Source organism: Syngnathus scovelli, chromosome 18, assembly GCF_024217435.2.
Source record: "Syngnathus scovelli strain Florida chromosome 18, RoL_Ssco_1.2, whole genome shotgun sequence".
NCBI lineage: Eukaryota > Metazoa > Chordata > Actinopteri > Syngnathiformes > Syngnathidae > Syngnathus > Syngnathus scovelli.
The window spans coordinates 4,119,498-4,135,111 of record NC_090864.1 but is presented as its reverse complement, the minus strand read 5'-3'; positions in this window follow the sequence as shown (position 1 = coordinate 4,135,111).

Sequence of the window (15,614 nt, the reverse complement as noted above, 5' to 3'; positions counted from 1 at the left end):
TCCCATGTGTTGCTTTTATGACATGACTCAAAACGAAATACAGTCAAACCTCGGTTTTCGACCACAATCCGTTCCAGAAGGTGGTTCGAGAAGTGAATCGTTCGAATTACGAATCTATTTTTCCCACTACAAATAATGGAAAAATTTCAATCCGTTCCAAGCTTTTTTTCATTTGCGCATTTTTGTCCGATCGTGCAACTGCAGCGCGCCACCGACCGCGCAACTGCACAGCCCTGGTCGAATTATTGTGACAGAGCCGTCGCCGAAATTTAGAAAATATTTTCCTGATGTACTTTCCAAATTTTAAGTGGACCTCAGTGCGCAGGGAGCTTAATTTGAAAAAAAACATCAGCGGTAAGTGAAGCAGTCCAAGCTCAGGTAATTAGTTTGACCTACAGCCAATTGATAAGCGTTAGTTGGAATATAATAAAAAAATAAACGAGGCGCTCTTACCATCTGTTCGATTCCATTTGAGATAAATGATCCGAAATTAAGTTGTATACATAATAAAGGAGCTACTTTAGCTCTGAATATGGTTGACGTTTGGTATGACAAACAACGTGATGCTAGTTTTGGGCCAATGGCAGATCGAGATCAACCCCTGAGACTTGATTCTATGAATCATACATGCAAGGAGAGGTCAACACTTTCTAAATGGGGCCTTTTAAAATATGCATGAAGGGAAGAGGCTTCCAGCAATCCCTCTGTGTTTATTTTTTTTTTTTTTTATGTTTATATAAAAAAAAAAATTTCCACCATAAAACCGCAAAGAAAGGAAGCTTGAAAATTAGAGTCTGGGGCTAATACTAATAAATGAGCAGGTTAGAGTGATCAAATATTTTTTTTTTTAATGGAAGTTGCAACCATTGGAGCAGATAATTTTTTAAACACATCAAAAAATGTAATAATTTTATCTAAGGCTCAAAATCATCATGGGGAAATTCTGGCGTTCCGTGTTACTTGTAGCGTGGGAACACTGAAATCCCTCACTGAATTATTGGGTTAGTTGGCTCGCGCTCTCCCCGTTTTATCGACCCATTACTCAGCTCGGGTATGAATGTATTTCACTCAGACATTCAATCTGACATTCATTGCTTTTTTTCCAACAATGCGAGAAAACACACACACATAAAAGAAACAAACTGAAAAGGAGGCGCCAGCATGTTTGATAAATGACCTACATAGCACATGACACACATAATATCTTCATTAACAATCATCAGCTGCAGAATGTAATCACAGTACCATTACTGACCACGAGAGGCAGCAGAGGCACAGTGGAAGGAGACCGGCGTTAAAATATATCAAAGAAAGAGTAATCAAAATGAATTGGCCTTTTACGTTTTTCATCACATTCCAGTTTGAAAGGGCAACATCGTGATGTGAAAATTGATCAGGTTTCCAATGAACAAAAGTGCTAACCCCCTATCCAGGAGGCAAGATAGGAGGCTTTGTCTTTACACTTGCTTTTGTGTCTCTGTTGTTTTTCTTTTTGTTTTTCCCCGAAATCCCCATTATGGAGGATTGCACTGACTCACTGATGAAGTGGCGAAGCAAAGTGCTTGTTTCTGGCTCAGCTCCTCTTTGTATTACAACCTGAGCGTCACTGAACTGCTTTATTTATTTATTTATTTATTTATTTATTTATTTATTTATTTATTTATTTTATAGCCCCTTATTGGCTGTCTCTAGGGCCTCGTTTATTGGGGGGGGTGCTTTACGCAAGCAGCAAGCTGTCAACAGGGGCGGCCTGGCACACTGCACAGCATTTAAAATGCGACATCTGGGACATTGTGCAATCCAGCGATATTGCAGCCCGAAACATTTTGGTAATCAGGTCACGTATTTTATTCCGTTACGTTTCACCGTAGAGCTTTTTATGTTGGGTGTTGTGACAAAAGAAGTGAGAGCAAAATGGAGATGACATTGATAGCTGAGACCAAATTCTGCATGAGTCACGCTGAGTGACACTGATGACGTGTGTGTGGATAGTTTAGGTAAGTGCAGCCTGTCGTGTAGAAGCTGAAGCTTTATCTGTCAAATTAAAGCATCTATCTGTTTTCTTTTGATAGTATTAATTGGCCACCAGGGGCAGTATAATATAGCCAGACAGATATAATACACAAAGAGGAAATTCACTACTCCAGTACGTGACTCCAAAAGTGGCAGTAAAGGTATTTTTGCGGGGGATAAAGAATGTATATGCCTGTAAAATATTTGTATTGTTCGTCTACATGTGTTGCTGCACCTTTGGGGTTTAGATAGCCACACAACATTGATACTAGTTTGTCTATGGGATTTTGCATAGTAAGGTAGCATTAAGCTAGAGGACGTCATGGTTTCCGAGGCGGCTCGGTGGTGCACTGGGTAGCACGTCCGCCTCACAGTTAGGAGGGTGCGGGTTGAATTCCACCTACGGCCCTCCCTGTGTGGCGTTTGCAGGTTCTCCCCGGGCCCGTGTTTTCTCCGGGCACTCCGGTTTCCTCCCACATCCCCAAAACATGCTTGGTAGGCCGATTGAGCACTCCAAATTGTCCCTAGGTGTGAGTGCGAGTGCAAATGGTTGTTTGTCTCTGTGTGCCCTGCGATTGGCTGGCAACCGGTTCAGGGTGTCCCCCGCTTACTGCCCGATGATGGCTGGGATAGGCTCCAGCACATCTGCGACCCCCGTGGGGACTAAGCGGTTCAGAAAATGGATTGATGGATGGAAGTTAGCATTAAGCTAGAGGACGTCATGGTTTCCATAAAATAAAGTTTGTGGAAAAATATCATGGATTGATATTTGCCTTCACCTTGTGACAACAGAGTGAAAGAAATCTGAGGATTTTATTAATAACTAGGGACATTTAAGCCTCAACAATCAATTATCGTGAAGGCAGCAAAGACACATGGCGGTAAATCCACAGCAGCCATTGTTAGGGTTGATACGTAGATTAGTTTGATCCTATGCTTATGTTGGAATGTGACCTGTAATAATTAACCAAATGTGTCCTGTCTAAACAAAGTAGTAGAACAAAGTGCGAAGATCTTTTGAACTGATTGGCCAGCTGCAGAGGAAGCAATCAAAGTTGTTCTGTTTACACAACATCGTAAAACAGCCCCCTGCTATGATTTGACGTCATTAAATCCATCGATCGATTCCTTGTAGTGTATTTTAATTTCGGTCTCATGCAATGTATATTTCACTTCGAAGCTTGAGTGTGACCAGGTCGTAAAACACCCCTGCTCTGATTTGACCAGAGGCCAGGGGTCTCACCCCCATCCTGTCCACTCTCACGCCCACCCTGTTTCTCTCAATAAAAATGCTCTTGCAAGAGGCCTGAGTCAGACCTCATTCAATCATCGCTGTATGCACAGCGACGATCACAGCAGCCTGGTCATCCTGGAAGACGGATCCTCCCATCTGTGGTCTCTATTCAAGGTTTCTCATTTCCCATAGTTGGAGTTTTGAGTTTTTCCTTGCCCTCCTGGAAGTTTAAGATCAGGGGATGCCTGAGAATATTTGTTATTTTTCACACGTCCTGAGTGTTGTTAGTCACCTAAATGTTGAACAGAGGCTGTGATGTACCAAAGTCAAATTCCTTGTTTGGCATGCCCAAACATGGCGAATAAAAATTCTTGAATCTTGAATGACTCTCTTCTTGCAAGTGCTCAAAAGGGCATACTGTCTCCCGTGTGGTTCTTGCAAAATAAGTTAGTGAGCACCACTCTAACATTTTGGTGCCGTGACCCGGATCCCTCACATCCCCACTGCTGATCGACAGAGGATGATGTGCTGCATTGTCGACAAGCCAGCGTCAATTAGGAGGACCTGGAAAAGAAAGACCTTGGAAGAAAATTCTTCGCTGGGCCAGAATCTTAGGTCTGCCTTCGTCTGACAACAGTGGATTGATGGGATCCGGATGTGCAACGAACAGGGGACAAGTAAGTAAAAGCCCTAAAGTAAAGTTGTGATGAAACGTATAAAAGGTAGAAGTGCACGAGATATAGTTTGGGTTCAAGTCCCAGTGGAAGGAACAGGCTAATAAAAGCAGAGCTTCTTTTTCGTTCATCGTAGATTCTTCTTTGTCTGTTTTTCCAAGCTAAGGGATCGGGCTTGGGTTAGTGTCCCAGTGGAAGGAAGGCGCTAAGAAACACAGAGGTTCTTTTTTGTTAATCAAAGAAGAGCATAGATTTTTTTTTTTTTTGTCCGTTTTTCCGGCCAAAGAACAGCTTGGGTTCGACTCCCATTGGAAGAAACGGGCTAGAAATAAAACAGAGCTTCTTTTTCTTAATTGAAGAAGGGTGTAGATTCTTTTTTGTCCGTTTTTCCAAGCCGTTGGCCTGTATGTTGTGTGGTTGACTGGTAAGATAAATTGACTAAAAACAGTTCTAGCATTAATCCACGGTAATAACATAGGCTAGAAATTTGTTGAAAGGTCAATTTAAACCTGCATTGAGGAGCCTCAAAAGAAAAATTATGAAAAAAAAAAATTGTAAAACCTAAAATACCAAATTGGAATGGGAAATAAAAACGGTAATACTCTAGCCCTTGAAGGAGATAAGAAGTACATGGCGAGTATATTTCTTAATTGTATGCAGTACATGCCGAAGTGGAAGAAAAACTATGGAGTACAAGGAAAGTTGAAAGTTGAAATGTGGAAATTTTGGAGGAGAGTGTGGCTAGGAAGCCAAAGGGATTGAGAAAGGAAAGAAAAGAGAGAGAATTGCAATGTGCTAGAGTGTGGTTGAAAGCTTCACAAGAGAGAAGAGATCAAATTCAAAAGACAAAAAATAGAAAAATTAAAAGTGATGAGGCCGCCATTCAATTAATATTTGAAAAAGAATTCAGGTTGCACAGTGACATCCCATTTAATGATGCAGCTGAGAGTGCTTATCAGCAACATCTTAAAAATGCGCTCTTCACTGGTTTCCCCCCTGAATTAGGCAACTGGGTGAGGAAACACTTGGTGGAAGCGGACACTGCTTGTGTTACAACAACCATGCAGTGGGCCAGAGACGCTGACAAAGTGATCAAAAAAGGCAAAAATTCTGATGTATTTTATCTAGATGATGATGATAATGATCTAAATGAAGATACAACAGTCTTCTTCTAAAGTTCCCAAAGGGGCAGAGGAAGAGGTAGAGGCCAACAAGGCCGCAGGCCGCCATTCAATTCAAAATCCACATCAAATTTGGACTGTTGGAACTGTGGGAAATGGGGACACTTGGCAAGAGTGTGTCGTCATGTAAAACAAAACCAATCAAAGGGTGGAGGAAGAGGCAGAGAAAGAGTCAGATTATCAGCATGACTAGCTTCCTGTCACGATCGGGTGGAGCATGGAGCAGGACGACCAAGTGCAGCTTGGACCAAGGTTTATTGGCGGAACTCAAAATACAGACTCGGTAAACTGACATGACTTAACAAAACATGACTTCCCAACCAAAACATACTTGAAACCGACAGGAATCAAAAGGACATGAAGACGACACGAGAGCAACCAGCACGACAGCAACCAATGATCCGACAGGGAGTGAGGGGCAGACAGGATTTATATACATGACAGGTTAACGAGAGGCAGGTGGGAATAATCACACTGATCATGGACACACAGGAGGGGAGGGGCGAGCACACAGACAGAAACCAAGACAACAGACACATAGTGGAGCAGTTGGGGACGAGACGTGACACAACCCCCCCCACAAGGGACGGCTCTCGACGTCCCCAAAAAAAAAAAACTAGGGGAACTGAACCGCACTCGGGCGGCGACTTGGGGGACAGAACCGCACTCTGGTGGCGACTTGGGGGACAGAACCGCAGTTGGGGACGAGACGTGACTTTGACTTAGACTTAGACTCAACTTTATTAATCCCTTCCTCTCATGCTCCTACAGATAAAGAAATAATAGATGTCCATACAGCATGAGACATTCTGAGTGCATTAAAAGAAAAAAAACTACACGTTACTTTTGGTTTAGATTCATTGTCAGATTACAGAATGACAAATGACCAGGGATCAAATTATATGTGCACACTAAAGCTAAAATTTGCAAATCAAGTGGTAAAGAAATACAAATTGCTTCTAAAAGATAAATAAAAAATTAGAATGTGCTGTCCTCGCATGCGTGGGCGGCACCGGCTTCATGATCGTTTGCAGGAAATGGCCACCCTGTGACGAATCATTGGTGCCGGGTCCCCACCTTTCGCGCGCGAGAACTGTGCATGTGTGTGCGTATGTGTTAAAATGATGAAATTGGCTAAATCTTTAGTGCAAAGAAATTTGCTTGACTGCGGTCTATCCAATTTGCACCGCAAAACAGAAACATTTTGGAAAATAAAAAAGAGAGAAAAAGAAAGAAATCTGTGGGCAGAAACTGGTTCACACCTTGTCTCACCTTGAAGACAAATTCGAAAGACAGAGAAAACATGTTTTCAGAAATTGGAAGAAGCAAAATTGTGAATTTAAGACATTGCAATGCTTGATTTAATAGGAATAATTGATTGGTAACGTTATACAAACTTCTAATGTGAGTTAAATCCGAGAGATTGAGCTAAATTTAAAAACAAACAAAAGAAAAATTCTGATTAATTTGCCAGCGATGTTTTTTGAGTTGAGTTTTTCTTTGGATTGGTGGATTGTTCTATCAGGAACCTTGAGTTGAAAATGATATATGAATGTTGTATGGAGAGCTTGGATATATTCAGACCAATGTGATGGAAAGACTCCTTTTTGGAGACTGTGTGTGAGATGCAAATGAGCAAGGTTGACTGATTGCCTGAATGAAAGGAAAATACAGGTTGAATGGTTGAAGTGTTGAAGACTACTATGGAAAATTAGTAGAAAACCTTTGAAGAAAGAGTGATTTTGAATAAATTAAATGCTAAGGAAAAAAAAAGTTGCTTTTGGATTGATAATTAACTAGAGACAAAAAACTGGAGAACCAGTAACACATGCAGAAGATGTGTGAACTGGGAAATTGAGAAGCGTTTTGGAGAGAAAGTCAAATTAAATGATGATAGAATCATATGTAGTAAAGAACACATCCTCCCAAAAAGTTTGTCAAGTTGTGAGGCATGGGCATCGCCAAGCCTCAGAAGGAGGGAGGGAGTAGGACAGATAGTGAAAGATAGTAATAATACAACACTTTACGACATATGGATTCTCTAATGCATTTTGCGTCATACCATTAAGTTAAAATTTTCTCAAGCTTTTCAAACTTTTGCTTGAAGCAATCGGAAGATGATTGAAAAGTGACTAAATAAGCTATGAGGAAGTGGTGTAGCTGTTGGAAGGGCACGCGCTTATGGACTTCCCTGGCTAATGAACACTTGTTTGAATGACAAGTAGGAGGGGGAATTGGCTGGGCTTCCTGAAAAACTGTGGACAAAGGACCCATCTGATGTAGGACTTTTAACATTCATTCCCCCAGTACAGATCAAACCAAGATCAGAGTGGCGTCCAAGAGTTAAGCAATATCCTTTAAAACAGGAGGCAATAAATGGGATAGCCCCTGTCATAAATGGTCTTTGGTTAGGAGGAATCATTAGGAAGAGCTCAAACTCTTCCCGCAAACACTCCTATTTCCCCAGTTCAAAAGGGCAATAAAATTGACTACAAGAGTTGCAAAATACAGACGAAGAACAGTCCTTGGCAGATGGCATGATCAGAGCACTCAAACTGAAAGATGTGTCAAATGCAAATTTACTGCCGCCTGATCTTTCTTCCCCACAGGTCAACAACCGTTCCAAGCCAGGAGACTGGGACGACATAAAGGTCGTCAAAAAGGACAAACTGGGCCAGCCATGGTGGGAAGGACCATTCCAAGTCTTGCTGACTACCCCCACTGCACTGAACATTGCTGGAAGGCCCAGCTGGTTTCACACCTCAGCCACTAGACGTAACAGAGAGTGCTGGACCCCATTTTCGGGGTGGGGGGAAGTCTGACTACAAAGGGGCCTCGTTGTTTAGGGCGGGGCGTCTCGATGTTGGTGAAGAATCCATAAGATCCCCACTCTGACTAGGCAATGGGAAATATCGGTGTCTCTGCCATCCAAGTAGCAACGGGGCTCCACATGCCAGGTGGATCCTCTGCTGCGTTGTGGTTGGAGCGTGCTATGGTCTTTGGGCTCGTCTGAATAGACCAAGTGACAATGTAGACCGAGGAAAAAGATGGTCACATGATGAGAACTTTGAGGACTGGTCATGGGACCCCAGAAACCCACACGAAACCAACATTTGGTACCGGGTTGTGACGTTCACTGTGAGATCCCACACACAGGAGGGATGCTATGTGTGTTCCAACCCCCCCCTTCCTCCACGCAAGTTCAGCAGGAGGCCAGAACAATGACTGTCACTGAAGCGAAATGCATGGCCTCTGTGGGAGGGGTTGGATTTCAACACCGTGCTGTCACAGTCAGTGATGCTACCCCTACCGCCCTGGACTCACAGAAAGGAATGTACTACATGTGTTTCATCCAAGAAAATGAAACCCACGAATGCATTAACGACTGCTCTCCAGGAGGAAACCGGATGGGAGCTTTAGACATCACCGCTGAGTGCCAGGATAGGAGAGCCATTTCAACGTGTCAGGGCTCTCCTATCAACATGGCTGCACTATCGGACGGGACCTACTTCATTCAGAATGGCTCGTGGCTTTGTGGTCACAAGAGTTGTCCGATGCTGCCCGCCAACTGGACACGGGTGTGTGCACCAGTGTGGGTGACCGACCACACCTACAGGATACAACATCATCAGCTGACGACAGCACACAACTCTTCTGGATGTCGACGCTGGGCTGTTGCAGTCTTTGAACCACATTACCCCGTCTGGGGTGCGAATGTCCCTGACAGCCACAAAATGTGGTCTGTCGGAGACAAAGTCGTTCATACGCTTTTCCCTTGGATCGGAGTTGGGAAAAACAATCACTCTACATCGAGATACTGAACTATCGTTTTCAATCCTTTGTGAATCTCACTGCAAGTCAACGATGGACAAAATAGAGAGATTCAGGCTATTAGACTGATGGTCTTGCAAAACAGGATGGTTCTGGACTTGATGACTGCAGCACAAGGTGGTGTGTGCCACATTATTGGGACTTCCTGTTGCACATACATTCCAGGAGTTAATGACACTTGCATCAACGACGCCATGAACTCACTGAAGAATTTACAGCAGGCCATGTCGGAGGATAAAATCCCACATCAATGGGATTTCTTTTCATGGCTATTCTCTGGCGTTTGGTGGCAACTGCTGTTGAAACTTGTGACCCCTATGCTTGTTGTGCTGGTATTGTTGTGCTCGTTTACGACCTGTGTTATCTCATGTTTGAAGTCAGCTGTATCAAGATCTGTGTCTTCTACCGTAGCTGAAGTGTGAATACAACATCTCAGTCATGTCGAATGTGATGATTTTAATGCGCTGCGGACAGAAGATTGCGATAATGCTGATTAGCTGAACGTTTTTCACAGAACTTGATGATTTGACCGCCGAAAATGCCTCACAAGTGATGAATACAATGATGTTTCTGTGTTTTTATTTTTATTTTTCTATCTTCATTATATTTTCTTGCTTATGTTTGTTAATCGGGGTGACATAATCATATGATAAACAGGAGGGATATGTTAGGGTTTATAGATTAGTTTGATCCTATGCTTATGTTGGAATGTAACCTGTAATAATTAACCAAATGTGTCCTGTCTTAACAAAGTAGTAGAACAAAGTGCTAAGATCTTTTGAACTGATTGGCCAACTGCAGAGCAAGCAATCAAAGTTGTTCTGTTTACATAACATCGTAAAACAGCCCCCTGCTATGATTTGACCAGAGGCCAGGGGTCTCACCCCCATCCTCTCCACTCTCACACCCACCCTGTTTCTCTCTTTAAAAATGTTCTTGCAAGAGGCCTGAGTCAGACCTCATTCGATCATCGATGTATGCACAGCGACGAATGACTCTCCACTTGCAAGTGCTTAAAAGTGCATACTGTCTCCCGTGTGGTTCTTGCAAAATAAGTTAGTGAGCACCACTCTAACAGCCATGACTTCCAAGTATCAATTAAAACACACACACGAGTTGCAAGGGTCTTTATGTGAATGTTTTAAACAACATATTAACCTTAACCTGAAATCCTTCAATGCTTCCAGATTCAGTTAGGATGGCTGTTCCATGTATCTATCTTGGTGTTTGCGTGCATGAGCAGAGAGACGCGACTAATGGCGACCGGCTTTGGAAACTCTAGAGCACACGTACGCCCACACGTATATGCCCGTATACACACACCTGCCTATTCTGTTTGCATCCCTCGCTGGGTAAACAAAATAATTTTTTGCCCCGGAGGCCTGTCCTCTCATGCAATCACCTTCATTACCGTCTAAAGTCATCGAGCCACATCTGCTCACGCGCACGCAAATAACCACTTAATGTCATACATTCAAACCAAAGATGGCCGCTGATTTGACGTCGCATTAGCTTGTGCGGTCTCAAGAGTGGAAGAGAGCTTTGAGGGGGCTGCCTGCAGGTTTGCTGTCTGGACTGACCTGATAACAGCATAAGTGCGTGTCTCCCAAATGGGGCTTCAATGATGACTCATACTTCCAAGCCAAAGAGGGGAATAGTGAAAATAAAGTGACATGGGTTGGGACGTGCTATTAATATCCCAGCTGAAGCACTTCATTAGGTACACCCGCATCATCTAATGACATCCAAAGCAAGTCTGACTAATGGTGTGTAGACCTCCGCCAAGGCCTAGTATACTATCACTGTCCCAATACTTTTGGAGATGAGTGTACAACATGCATCAAGTGTCACACCACATAAAAACACATTTGTTCAGCTATCAGCAAAACGAGACTTTTTCTCATCGTATCTTTTTTTAAAAAATTTTAAACACATATTTGTCAGTGGCCGCAACAATTGTAGCCCATGTGACTTTATGCTGCTACCGTTCTACAGACACCTGATAACGTCTCACAGTTTAGTCAAGCCATAATTGCTTCCCACATGTCAGCTTTTCAGGCGTTGCATTGTATAATGAAGAGCCTGCTTTACTGTATGCAATGTATACATGCATGTATACTGCATATATGTAGGGCAGTGTCAGGCATGCACATGCCCGGCCAGTGGCAGTGAGGGTGTCACGCCAAATATGTTCAAGATTCAAGATTCAAGAGTTTTTTTATTCGCCATGTTTGAGCGTGCCAAACAAGGAATTTGACTTCGGTAAATCACAGCCTCTGTTCAACATTTAGGTGACTAACAACAACACTCAGGACTCAGGACATGTGAAAAACGAAAGATATTATCAAATATCCCCTGATCTTAAACTGCAGCTTTTGCATTCGTCACCGCTCACAAGCCACTTCGTTAGGTACACTCAAGCTGCTATGGCAATTAAGAGGAAAAACATCCTAAAAAAAAGGAATTATTGCATTCTTAAATGACGTATCTGTCAAAAAATATATTTGTGTTTTTTCAGGTGATTCATGAAACAACACAATGTTGCCATGGACACATTTGGACGTTGTCCAGGCCCCGCGGCATCACCGCTGTAATGCTCTTAGCCATGCAGCCTGAGGTCATAATGACGACAAAAAATAAATAAAAACGCCCTCCTAATGAATTTAGGCCTGTCAGAATGAATGCCATTACAAGCCTTGCAAAGCACACACGGGCACTCGTTCCTTGGCTGTGGTATGTTTGCTGCGTGTAGAAGAAGACAAGAATGCCTCACAGAAAATTCATGTGTTTTTATTTGTCAGGATTACCATAAAAAAATTATATGAAACTGTGTTATTACAATGGGGGAGTAATGATTTGATACACTGCTAAATTTCCCTGTTGTGGAAAGTGGAAGAAGCAAATTGATAATAAATTGTGCTCTGTCTGTCCTTGTGAAGCAAAATCTATTAAAATTCCGGGTATAGTTAAATTCTCATAATCTTTTTTTCCTCCCTCACCATGCGTCTTCCCACCGTGGTGAGTTCATCTAATCCACAATTTGTCACGTTGTAAGCAACAGGCGCGAAGCGTTGGTTCTGAACACGAACCTGCCTGCCTGCCTGCCTGCCTGCCTGCCTGCCTGCCTGCCTGCCTGCCTGCCTGCCTGCCTGCCTGCCTGCCTGCCTGCCTGCCTGCCTGCCTGCCTGCCTGCCTGCCTGCCTGCCTGCCTGCCTGCCTGCCTGCCTGCCTGCCTGCCTGCCTGCCTGCCTGCCTGCCTGCCTGCCTGCCTGCCTGCCTGCCTGCCTGCCTGCCTGCCTGCCTGCCTGCCTGCCTGCCTGCCTGCCTGCCTGCCTGCCTGCCTGCCTGCCTGCCTGCCTGCCTGCCTGCCTGCCTGCCTGCCTGCCTGCCTGCCTGCCTGCCTGCCTGCCTGCCTGCCTGCCTGCCTGCCTGCCTGCCTGCCTGCCTGCCTGCCTGCCTGCCTGCCTGCCTGCCTGCCTGCCTGCCTGCCTGCCTGCCTGCCTGCCTGCCTGCCTGCCTGCCTGCCTGCCTGCCTGCCTGCCTGCCTGCCTGCCTGCCTGCCTGCCTGCCTGCCTGCCTGCCTGCCTGCCTGCCTGCCTGCCTGCCTGCCTGCCTGCCTGCCTGCCTGCCTGCCTGCCTGCCTGCCTGCCTGCCTGCCTGCCTGCCTGCCTGCCTGCCTGCCTGCCTGCCTGCCTGCCTGCCTGCCTGCCTGCCTGCCTGCCTGCCTGCCTGCCTGCCTGCCTGCCTGCCTGCCTGCCTGCCTGCCTGCCTGCCTGCCTGCCTGCCTGCCTGCCTGCCTGCCTGCCTGCCTGCCTGCCTGCCTGCCTGCCTGCCTGCCTGCCTGCCTGCCTGCCTGCCTGCCTGCCTGCCTGCCTGCCTGCCTGCCTGCCTGCCTGCCTGCCTGCCTGCCTGCCTGCCTGCCTGCCTGCCTGCCTGCCTGCCTGCCTGCCTGCCTGCCTGCCTGCCTGCCTGCCTGCCTGCCTGCCTGCCTGCCTGCCTGCCTGCCTGCCTGCCTGCCTGCCTGCCTGCCTGCCTGCCTGCCTGCCTGCCTGCCTGCCTGCCTGCCTGCCTGCCTGCCTGCCTGCCTGCCTGCCTGCCTGCCTGCCTGCCTGCCTGCCTGCCTGCCTGCCTGCCTGCCTGCCTGCCTGCCTGCCTGCCTGCCTGCCTGCCTGCCTGCCTGCCTGCCTGCCTGCCTGCCTGCCTGCCTGCCTGCCTGCCTGCCTGCCTGCCTGCCTGCCTGCCTGCCTGCCTGCCTGCCTGCCTGCCTGCCTGCCTGCCTGCCTGCCTGCCTGCCTGCCTGCCTGCCTGCCTGCCTGCCTGCCTGCCTGCCTGCCTGCCTGCCTGCCTGCCTGCCTGCCTGCCTGCCTGCCTGCCTGCCTGCCTGCCTGCCTGCCTGCCTGCCTGCCTGCCTGCCTGCCTGCCTGCCTGCCTGCCTGCCTGCCTGCCTGCCTGCCTGCCTGCCTGCCTGCCTGCCTGCCTGCCTGCCTGCCTGCCTGCCTGCCTGCCTGCCTGCCTGCCTGCCTGCCTGCCTGCCTGCCTGCCTGCCTGCCTGCCTGCCTGCCTGCCTGCCTGCCTGCCTGCCTGCCTGCCTGCCTGCCTGCCTGCCTGCCTGCCTGCCTGCCTGCCTGCCTGCCTGCCTGCCTGCCTGCCTGCCTGCCTGCCTGCCTGCCTGCCTGCCTGCCTGCCTGCCTGCCTGCCTGCCTGCCTGCCTGCCTGCCTGCCTGCCTGCCTGCCTGCCTGCCTGCCTGCCTGCCTGCCTGCCTGCCTGCCTGCCTGCCTGCCTGCCTGCCTGCCTGCCTGCCTGCCTGCCTGCCTGCCTGCCTGCCTGCCTGCCTGCCTGCCTGCCTGCCTGCCTGCCTGCCTGCCTGCCTGCCTGCCTGCCTGCCTGCCTGCCTGCCTGCCTGCCTGCCTGCCTGCCTGCCTGCCTGCCTGCCTGCCTGCCTGCCTGCCTGCCTGCCTGCCTGCCTGCCTGCCTGCCTGCCTGCCTGCCTGCCTGCCTGCCTGCCTGCCTGCCTGCCTGCCTGCCTGCCTGCCTGCCTGCCTGCCTGCCTGCCTGCCTGCCTGCCTGCCTGCCTGCCTGCCTGCCTGCCTGCCTGCCTGCCTGCCTGCCTGCCTGCCTGCCTGCCTGCCTGCCTGCCTGCCTGCCTGCCTGCCTGCCTGCCTGCCTGCCTGCCTGCCTGCCTGCCTGCCTGCCTGCCTGCCTGCCTGCCTGCCTGCCTGCCTGCCTGCCTGCCTGCCTGCCTGCCTGCCTGCCTGCCTGCCTGCCTGCCTGCCTGCCTGCCTGCCTGCCTGCCTGCCTGCCTGCCTGCCTGCCTGCCTGCCTGCCTGCCTGCCTGCCTGCCTGCCTGCCTGCCTGCCTGCCTGCCTGCCTGCCTGCCTGCCTGCCTGCCTGCCTGCCTGCCTGCCTGCCTGCCTGCCTGCCTGCCTGCCTGCCTGCCTGCCTGCCTGCCTGCCTGCCTGCCTGCCTGCCTGCCTGCCTGCCTGCCTGCCTGCCTGCCTGCCTGCCTGCCTGCCTGCCTGCCTGCCTGCCTGCCTGCCTGCCTGCCTGCCTGCCTGCCTGCCTGCCTGCCTGCCTGCCTGCCTGCCTGCCTGCCTGCCTGCCTGCCTGCCTGCCTGCCTGCCTGCCTGCCTGCCTGCCTGCCTGCCTGCCTGCCTGCCTGCCTGCCTGCCTGCCTGCCTGCCTGCCTGCCTGCCTGCCTGCCTGCCTGCCTGCCTGCCTGCCTGCCTGCCTGCCTGCCTGCCTGCCTGCCTGCCTGCCTGCCTGCCTGCCTGCCTGCCTGCCTGCCTGCCTGCCTGCCTGCCTGCCTGCCTGCCTGCCTGCCTGCCTGCCTGCCTGCCTGCCTGCCTGCCTGCCTGCCTGCCTGCCTGCCTGCCTGCCTGCCTGCCTGCCTGCCTGCCTGCCTGCCTGCCTGCCTGCCTGCCTGCCTGCCTGCCTGCCTGCCTGCCTGCCTGCCTGCCTGCCTGCCTGCCTGCCTGCCTGCCTGCCTGCCTGCCTGCCTGCCTGCCTGCCTGCCTGCCTGCCTGCCTGCCTGCCTGCCTGCCTGCCTGCCTGCCTGCCTGCCTGCCTGCCTGCCTGCCTGCCTGCCTGCCTGCCTGCCTGCCTGCCTGCCTGCCTGCCTGCCTGCCTGCCTGCCTGCCTGCCTGCCTGCCTGCCTGCCTGCCTGCCTGCCTGCCTGCCTGCCTGCCTGCCTGCCTGCCTGCCTGCCTGCCTGCCTGCCTGCCTGCCTGCCTGCCTGCCTGCCTGCCTGCCTGCCTGCCTGCCTGCCTGCCTGCCTGCCTGCCTGCCTGCCTGCCTGCCTGCCTGCCTGCCTGCCTGCCTGCCTGCCTGCCTGCCTGCCTGCCTGCCTGCCTGCCTGCCTGCCTGCCTGCCTGCCTGCCTGCCTGCCTGCCTGCCTGCCTGCCTGCCTGCCTGCCTGCCTGCCTGCCTGCCTGCCTGCCTGCCTGCCTGCCTGCCTGCCTGCCTGCCTGCCTGCCTGCCTGCCTGCCTGCCTGCCTGCCTGCCTGCCTGCCTGCCTGCCTGCCTGCCTGCCTGCCTGCCTGCCTGCCTGCCTGCCTGCCTGCCTGCCTGCCTGCCTGCCTGCCTGCCTGCCTGCCTGCCTGCCTGCCTGCCTGCCTGCCTGCCTGCCTGCCTGCCTGCCTGCCTGCCTGCCTGCCTGCCTGCCTGCCTGCCTGCCTGCCTGC